Raw genomic sequence first — 10,402 nt, 5'->3', positions numbered from 1 at the left:
TGATGATGACATCCAGGCTCGTATCAACTCAGCCTCCTCTGCCTTTGGAAGACTGCGCTCCCGGGTGTTTGAAAACAACCACCTTCGAACCTCAACGAAAGTGTTAGTCTACAGGGCGGTGTGTGTTTCAACTCTGCTGTATGGGTCAGAAGCCTGGACAATATACCGCAGACACATCTGCTGCCTTGATGCATTTAACATCAGATGTCTCCAACGCATTCTTGGCATCACATGGCAGGACCGAGTTCCTCATACGGACATCTTGCAGCGCACTGAGTCCATAAGCATAGAGGCCACCCTGGCAAAGCGACAACTCCGGTGGGTTGGTCACACCATCCGGATGCCCGGACACCGATTGCCTCGTCAGATGCTTTATGGTCAGCTCCTTTCAGCCAGCAGAAAGCCTGGAGGACAAAAGCTGAGGTACAAAGACCAACTGAAAGGGATATTGAAGAGGTGCAACATCAAACCCCACGAACTTGAGACAGCTGCAGCCAATCGATCGCTGTGGCGTTTGCTGTGCCATGACGGGGTCATGTATCTGGAGGAGTGTCGGAACCAACACCGGAGGGATCAGCGGAGGCGAAGACACCACCCTGCAGTTCCAGAACCATCCCAGCCCCCTGATCCAGGCCTGACATGTCCCCACTGTGGCAGGACGTGTGGTTCCAGGATCGGACTTCATAGTCATATGGCGTGGCATCGTCGCCAGCAACGATAGCCACCGACCAGAGCAACAAAATGGAAGCTACGTCATCTTCGACTACGATGGACCGCCTAAGCAAGTGTGTGTGTGTGTGTGTGTGTGTGTGTGCTTGCAGCCTGCCTCCACCCACAGAGAGAAAGAGGGCCGGGGTTAGAGGGATGATTGAGAAGAGACTTAACTTTATTTCATTCTGCTATTTATATTATATGTATATATTTATAAGTTACGGGCAGATTTTGATCAAATTTCCAGGAAATGTTAGAAATAGGATAAGGAACAAGTGATTACTTTTTGGTGGCTGATCCGGATCAGGACTTCTTTTTTACTATTGGTAGATAAGGCCTGGTGGAGGTCTGCGCTCTGAGTACTTTCTAGTTTATTATTAATAACTGTTGATTTTCAAAACTTTTTGTTGCAACCTTAAATGGCGGAATTTTTTTTTTACAGAAAGTTGTTGTAAAAGTTGCGATGTTTTGAAGCAAAAATGGTAGCTCTTGTATCGACGAGTACTTAAACCTATCTTCCGGCTCCTCATGGTTCAACACACTGGACCTTAAAAGTGGATGCTACCAAATCCCCCTTTCTCCTGAATCCCACCCTAAATCCGCTTCCTGTACTTTAGGGGTTATGTGGCGGTCCAAGGTCCTCAGTTTTTTTCCAACCTATCTTGTCCAGCCTCAAGGGCAAATAATATAGATGTCCGTATCTGCTGTGCAGATTGACTTTAGTGTGGGACTTCTTGTGTTGCAAAAAAGCGTGCAGTATAAGGCTGAAACGACGCGTCGACGTAGTCGACGTCATCGGTTACGTAAATACGTCGACGTCGTTTTTATGCTTCGACGCGTTGCATATTTACGTCACACTGCCGTCATGGCGGAGCGCAAAGCAGATGATGCGAGCGGTGCGAGCGAGGGAAAAAAAGCACGCCAAAAGTCGTCAAAAGTGTGGGAGTATTTCAATAAACAAATGTATATAATTCGGCATTATTTCGGCCAGTCGGCTTATAAAATCAGAGCCGATCAGTTTACGTTCACGCGCAGGTATAACGCGGCGCACTCCCGTCTCATCTGCTGGTGCGCGAGCCCGGTAATTAGACCGCTGTGTCAAATCAAGGAGTACAAAAGACGCCAGCGCATAGTGGAAAAAGGTTTAGTTCATTACAGATAACCCAGAGTTGTGACAAAAGTATGTAAGATTTAATATTTCTCTTCGTGGGTGTGGCGCACTTGTTGCGCTGGTGAGATGGGAGGGGGGGTTGTGTGCATGTAGCGTGCTTAGTCTGGAGGCTAAATACACACAGTGTGTTATGTAACTGTTGTTTAGTGTTGATATTCTTTGCTTAGTTTGATAAATGTTGGAGCAGTTTGCTTCATCAGGAGGGTGAAGTCGCTCAACTTAAAGTGTTGGATTTAACTGTGTTGGTGAGGGCGTAGAAAAAGGGGCATTTTTCTACCAGTAGACAGCGTTTAAGATTGAGTGTTTCACTGCTAAATTAATAATATATTTATATTGAATATGGATTTTAAATATGTATCTAAATAGGTGGTTAATTGGTTAGGTATTTATGTATTTGCATATTGGGTTTTCTGTTGCATTCATCTATTGTGTTTCTGGGTTTAAATGTATTTTATATGTATCTTGGTGCATTTATGTTGAGACAATTTATTTAAAATCTGTTTTAACTTAAAGGGAAAAGATGTGTCCATTTTCTTGCACTTGTTTAATGGTTAAGAGTTTGATAGCCTAATTAATAGTTGTAAATTATGGGATTGATAATTGATTGATTTTTTACAGCATGTTAATCTTGTGGTGTTTTGTCCTTAAAGGTTTTTCACCTACTAAAGAAGCTAAAGGCTACTAAAGACAGCTAATGACAGCTAAAGAAACTAAAGTCTATTAACACTGCTAAAGACTGCTAAAAAGACTAAAGAAGAAAAAAGAAGCTGTTTCTTGGTTGGAAAAACTGTTGCAAACTAAAGGAAAATAAAAGGAAAAAGTAACTATGGTCTGGTCTTTTGAGTGAAATCCAGAAGCCACATTCAGCATTGGTACATCCCTTCAAGTGTGGGATAAGCACAGAGAAAAAAGCAAAACACTTGACAGTTGTTGTATGCACACTGTGTCGAGCGGAAATGGCCTATCATAGCAGCACAACGGCTATGAAGGAACATTTGAAAAGAAAACACCCGACAGCGTTCTTGCCATCACCATCAACTAGTCAATCGTCCGCGTGAGTATACATTGTCATCATTACACAAAATCATGAATGTGTCATTTGTATCTGCGTTGTAAATTCATAAACTAAAACACTGTTTCGCTCTGAGAGGCGCGTTTGGCATGCCTGTTCAGTGTTTACAAAGACGCGCTCCTCTTTAACGCTAACGTTAATTAGTTGTGCAAATACCTTTTACAACATTAACAGTTACATATACTATGTACAAACCAACAATTAACTTTCACTTTAATCATACTATCATTGTTGTGTTATTAAGCAAAATAAGCAATACTTTTACTTTTGTTGAAATGTTTACACTGTTACAGAATATTTCGTTTGCACTTTTTTGTATTGGATGTTTATCTTTATTTTTGCACATTTTAAAGCAAAATAAGCAATACTTTTACTTTAGAAATGCTTATACTATTGCAGAATATTAAGATTTGCACTGGATGTTTACTTTTATATTTGCACATTAAAAAGCAAATAAGCTACTTTTAATTTTGTTAAATGTTAAAAGTTTTAAATGTTTACATTGTTACAGAATATTTTGTCATGTTGTTGTCAATGTTGACTGAGTGGCCATACTTTTTTTTTTGTATATAAAAGTCATGCCTTTTGAAAAAACTGGCCAACATTTATTTTTTCATCTTCATTTTAAATAAAAAAAATTATCGGCAAAAGGAAAAATAATCTATAGATTAATCGAAAAAAATAATCTATAGATTAACCGATTAATCGAAAAAATAATCTATAGATTAATCGATAGAAAAATAATCGTTAGCTGCAGCCTTAGTGCAGTATGTCTATGCTTCAAAGTGCCACGTTGCAGATAACTGGCCGCCTTGCTCCTTGAAAAGGTGAATGCACACAAGAAAAGCGTAAAGAAAAGTGTTTTTCTGCTTGGTGAATATTCTTTGGAGTGTCTGTTCTGTATGTTGGTGCAAATAATGAAGCAGACATGAAGAATTATGTGCTTTTGGCTTCAAATGTTGAAACGCCGCCAATAGAATCTTGATTTTATCCGAGGTAATGCTTCTTCTTGCTCTGAGATTTAGCAGCAGGGCTTTCCCCACCTAACGCGCTGGCATCAGGGGGAAATAATTGAAATGTCAAACGGACGGCGTTTTTGTGGTCCACTCAATGTTTTATAAATAATAGCAGACTCTCCATCACATGAGTCATGGCTGTCCGAGGCCGCTTCAGCTGACCTTCTGTGGACGTGGTAAATAATACATCGCTGTCAGCTTGCCTTTATTGAGAGTCCCAAACGTGCCGTTGGCTTGAAGTGGACCATTTGACGAGTTCAAGTGACAGCCAGCAGACCCCAAATCAAGAGGAATGCTGGGAAAGTCTACTACAAATATTAATGATGGCGGCTGCTGCTTGTCACATGACAGGCCAATGTTGACACATTTGGGTCTGTGTGCAAATAACTGCCAGGGTTCTTTAAAAAAAAGATAATAAAAACCTCCCAATGTCGGTTTGATTAACATCAGCAGTTATTAAGTAAGTAATGTCACCAAGTAGAAGTAGCTGCCTTTGAAGTCTAATGAGTGGTAAGAAACTCAAGGGTGTTTAAGTATCTTTTACCTATGAATTGATACGGAACCAAGGTACCTAACCAATCTGGCGCCCTAGGCAAGATTTTAGGTGGCGCCCCCCCACATCGGCAGTGAAGTGTATATACTCACAAGAACCCGAATAGCTTTGTCTTTGACCTTTTTTTTTTACTTACAACTATACCTAATATATAAAGGGGTGGAAAAGTGACGATTACCTGCAGGGCAAACATTAGCTAACCAGAAGGCAATAACAATGTAAACAAAAAACACCTGCTTAAAAGATCTAATACAAACATTTATATGCACGTACAACACTTAGAACTTTTAGCATATCAGTATGTGGAATTAAATGATGGAATGGATTAAGTAAAGAAGTTAAAAATTGTACTGATATGATCCAGTTTAAGAGGTTGTTCAAAATAATAGTGCTTACAGAGTACAAAGAAGAAGAATTATGAGAAATACTTTCAACCTTATTGAAAATAAGATATTCTTCATCTCAGTATGTTAATAATGACTGAATTAATTAATTAATTACATATTACAAAACTGTTGTATACTAATTCATAGATGTTATTTTATTATATAAAAAGGTCAGTAAATGATTCTATAAATTTGTAAACGCTTTGAAGTGGGAAAGGGGTAGGATTAAATAAGCTTTGCTTCTTCCTACTCCTTTTCGGGCATGATGTAAAATGAAATGATATGAAATTGTGTGATGTATTATGATGTAAGTGTGTTCATGTTCCAAATAAACTAAAGAAAGAAAGAAATGTCCCTGAGGAATGTAAGGTGGGAGTACTGTAATTACCTAACGTTACATTATTATTTTCCAAAACAATTTAGCCCCCTCCACAATATTAACCCGACGTTAAAACAGAACTAGCTATTTATTGATTAGCAATTGCCGAATCATGTAACATTAGCTTAATGCTAAAAAGCCAGGTTACTATCACATTCTGTAACAGACAAATAATTTCATGTAGGCTAACGTTACCTACCTGCTACCTCTGTCTTTTCTCGTTTCTCCTCTTCTTTTCTCTTTTTTCTTCCCTGGGCACCTGACAGTTTTGGCCGTTTTGACATCTTGTGTTGATTTTTTGATGTGGTGACGTCCAAAAAGAGTCATGTTACGGGAAGGGAGGGGGCGCACCGTGCGGGGTGTGGAGGGGGGGGCGTAATGTTGTAACAAATAATATTTCTATTAAATAGGCTTTACTTTGCATTTTAATTAACGTGGGATTATTTTTTGTATTTAGAAATAATAGTACCAACATTTTTCTTTTTTTTTTCTCCAACATTTGTGGCACTGGCGTGGCGCCCCCTGATGGACAGTGCCCTTAGCATTTGCCTATACGGCCTATGCCACGGGCCGGCCCTGTACCTGGGACTCCATACCAGGTAGTAGCATACTTGTCAACCTTGAGACCTCCGATTTCGGGAGGTGGGGGGTGTGGGCGTGGTCGGGGATGGGGCAGAGCGTGGTTAAGAGGGGAGGAGTATATTGACAGCTAGAATTCACCAAGTCAAGTATTTCATACATATATATATATATATATATATATTTATTTATATATATATATATATATATATATATATATATATGTATATTTATTTATTTATATATATATATATATATATATATATATATATATATATATATATATATATATATATCCTGAAAATATGCAAACAAAACTGTGTTTAGATAATTGATACTTCAAACTTGCATAAATAAATATTAAAGAATAGAACATAACTTGGCTTCTGAAAGCTTCAAAATGTAATGAATAAAATGCTAAAGTTGTTGATAAACAAGCAATTATTTTAATAATTAAATATGGTCATTTTAAATGAATTATGATAATTTAAAATTAATTATTTCAAATGTGTTTATTTTAATGTATAATTCTATGGCTGGATGTAATAAGGAGTCAGAAAAAATAAAAATAAAAATACAATTAATTTTGATGTTTTTAGCAAAATATAGTAAAAATGTTTTTTGTTTTTAGTTAATAAATATATTTATTTTTAGGTAAGATAAACATAATAATACAATTTATCTCTAGTCTGGATGATTTAGTTCTTGTCACCCTGTTGTCCTCCCGTCATGAAAAAAGGCTGTCCTCACTCAGGTCCGCATGGAGCTGGAGGGGGCGTGGCCTCCAGCTCCGGCTGAAAATCGGGAGATTTTCGGGAGAATATTTGTCCCGGGAGGTTAAGTGGTGAACTTTCTCTTAAATGAAAGCTAAGTGTATTTTGCTGCGTCACCATGGTTACCGTCGGACCAACGTCCGCCATCTTAGAAAATAACCCTGAATGTGACTCGTTTTTAACTCATAAAATTAACAAAACAGACCTTAGCTTAACATTGTTAACTCTAAAAGGTACATAATAAATGATACTACTGCTTGAATGTGTTATATGCAAACCAGCTTACCCGCAAAACCATTAAAAGAGCGTTACAACCGGAGCTTGATGAGTCTGCTCTTTGTCATATGACGTAATGACAGACTTCTTCTACAGCGCCAGCTACTGAGACCACAGGCAGCAAGCGCCCTCTGCTGGTGGAACTAAATATTGCATGCTGCATAGAAACACATAGGAAACCTTCACATCACAAAAAACTGAATTTTAATGGAGTTTTATAACCTTAAAAACTTTTTAATTGGGGGGGGGGGGGCACTTATGTTAGTTAAAAGGTGATTTCAATGCTTAAGATGATTACGTTAGTTAAAATGTGATTTAAATGCTTATGAATACGTTAGTTAAAATGTGATTGAAGCCATCGCCTGTGCAATCAATGCAGGTTCCGTCAGGGCCACAGGTTGACCCCGGAACGGACCATTTCTATTTGGCATTTCTTCCAGTTGCAAAGCGAAGGTTGTGGAAAAAAACGTGTTTGACTTTGGAGCTTCTACTGCATTCTTCTTGTGAGTCCCGAGGAGGAAGGAGCTTGTCAGAGGGCGAGGCAGGGTTTCACTTCAGGGACCTGCGATGACGCCGCAACTCCATTTCAGAGCTTCCAGAAAGTTCCTGCTAATGGCTAGAAGCAGAAACCGGAGACGGGAGGGCCAGCGCCTGAGTGACCACAGTTGGGTTTATTCCCTGCAGACTAGTAAGGGTTACAAGACTTCTCTCTGCAGACTAGTAAGGGTTACAAGACTTCTCTCTGCAGACTAGTAAGGGTTACAATACTTCTCTTTACAGACTAGTAAGGGTTACAAGACTTCTCTCTGCAGACTAGTAAGGGTTACAAGACTTCTCTCTACAGACTAGTAAGGGTTACAAGACTTCTCTCTGCAGACTAGTAAGGGTTACAACACACTGGCCTTCTCTCTGCAGACTAGTAAGGGTTACAAGACTTCTCTCTACAGACTAGTAAGGGTTACAAGACTTCTCTCTGCAGACTAGTAAGGGTTACAAGACTTCTCTCTGCAGACTAGTAAGGGTTACAAGACTTCTCTCTACAGACTAGTAAGGGTTACAAGACTTCTCTCTGCAGACTAGTAAGGGTTACAACACACTGGCCTTCTCTCTGCAGACTAGTAAGGGTTACAAGACTTCTCTCTGCAGACTAGTAAGGGTTACAACACACTGGCCTTCTCTCTGCAGACTAGTAAGGGTTACAAGACTTCTCTCTACAGACTAGTAAGGGTTACAAGACTTCTCTCTGCAGACTAGTAAGGGTTACAAGACTTCTCTCTGCAGACTAGTAAGGGTTACAAGACTTCTCTCTACAGACTAGTAAGGGTTACAAGACTTCTCTCTGCAGACTAGTAAGGGTTACAACACACTGGCCTTCTCTCTGCAGACTAGTAAGGGTTACAAGACTTCTCTCTACAGACTAGTAAGGGTTACAAGACTTCTCTCTGCAGACTAGTAAGGGTTACAAGACTTCTCTCTGCAGACTAGTAAGGGTTACAAGACTTCTCTCTACAGACTAGTAAGGGTTACAAGACTTCTCTCTGCAGACTAGTAAGGGTTACAAGACTTCTCTCTACAGACTAGTAAGGGTTACAAGACTTCTCTCTGCAGACTAGTAAGGGTTACAACACACTGGCCTTCTCTCTGCAGACTAGTAAGGGTTACAAGACTTCTCTCTGCAGACTAGTAAGGGTTACAAGACTTCTCTTTACAGACTAGTAAGGGTTACAAGACTTCTCTCTACAGACTAGTAAGGGTTACAAGACTTCTCTCTGCAGACTAGTAAGGGTTACAAGACTTCTCTTTACAGACTAGTAAGGGTTACAAGACTTCTCTCTGCAGACTAGTAAGGGTTACAACACACTGGCCTTCTCTTTACAGACTAGTAAGGGTTACAAGACTTCTCTCTGCAGACTAGTAAGGGTTACAACACACTGGCCTTCTCTCTGCAGACTAGTAAGGGTTACAACACACTGGCCTTCTCTCTACAGACTAGTAAGGGTTACAAGACTTCTCTCTGCAGACTAGTAAGGGTTACAAGACTTCTCTCTGCAGACTAGTAAGGGTTACAAGACTTCTCTCTGCAGACTAGTAAGGGTTACAAGACTTCTCTCTGCAGACTGGTAAGGGTTACAAGACTTCTCTCTGCAGACTAGTAAAGGTTACAACACACTGGCCTTCTCTCTGCAGACTAGTAAGGGTTACAAGACTTCTCTCTGCAGACTAGTAAGGGTTACAAGACTTCTCTCTGCAGACTAGTAAGGGTTACAAGACTTCTCTCTGCAGACTGGTAAGGGTTATGACACACTGGCCTTCTCTCTGCAGACTAGTAAGGGTTACAAGACTTCTCTCTGCAGACTAGTAAGGGTTACAAGACTTCTCTCTGCAGACTAGTAAGGGTTACAACACACTGGCCTTCTCTCTACAGACTAGTAAGGGTTACAAGACTTCTCTCTACAGACTAGTAAGGGTTACAAGACTTCTCTCTACAGACTAGTAAGGGTTACAAGACTTCTCTCTGCAGATTAGTAAGGGTTACAACACACTGGCCTTCTCTCTACAGACTAGTAAGGGTTACAAGACTTCTCTCTGCAGACTAGTAAGGGTTACAAGACTTCTCTCTGCAGACTAGTAAGGGTTACAAGACTTCTCTCTGCAGACTAGTAAGGGTTACAAGACTTCTCTCTGCAGACTGGTAAGGGTTACAAGACTTCTCTCTGCAGACTAGTAAAGGTTACAACACACTGGCCTTCTCTCTGCAGACTAGTAAGGGTTACAAGACTTCTCTCTGCAGACTAGTAAGGGTTACAAGACTTCTCTCTACAGACTAGTAAGGGTTACAAGACTTCTCTCTACAGACTAGTAAGGGTTACAAGACTTCTCTCTGCAGACTAGTAAGGGTTACAAGACTTCTCTCTGCAGACTAGTAAGGGTTACAACACACCAACAAAGTCCACAGTGGGAGTTCTACAGTATGACAACACAGAAGCAAAAGTATTTGGACTACAAAAAAAACCTTCCAGCTGTGAATTAAAGCAGTTTATTATGCAGTGATACTCATTATTTAAGTACAGTCTTTTATTTTCCTGCATTCACAGTGTTACTGTTCAAACTCTCTGTAATGTTACAGTGGCCAAAAATATTGAATATACTTAATGAATACTTAGATCTACTACACCAGTGGTTCTCAACCTTTTTTCAGTGATGTACCCCCTGTGAAATTTGTTTTAATTCAAGTACCCCCTAACAGAGGTGTGGACTCGAGTCACATGACTTGGACTCGAGTCAGACTCGAGTCATGAATTTGATGACTTTAGACTCGACTTGACAAAATGTAAAAAGACTTGCAACTCGACTTAGACTTTAACATCAATGACTTGTGACTTCACTTGGACTTGAGCCTTTTGAATTGACATGACTTGACATGACTTGCTACTTTCCCCAAAACCCAAAGATGAAAAAGTTATTCGGGAGCGCTCCGTATTTTTC

Source organism: Nerophis lumbriciformis, linkage group LG24 (assembly GCF_033978685.3).
Source record: "Nerophis lumbriciformis linkage group LG24, RoL_Nlum_v2.1, whole genome shotgun sequence".
In the NCBI taxonomy this organism is placed as follows: Eukaryota; Metazoa; Chordata; class Actinopteri; order Syngnathiformes; family Syngnathidae; genus Nerophis; species Nerophis lumbriciformis.
Note: the sequence above shows the minus strand (reverse complement) of the source record.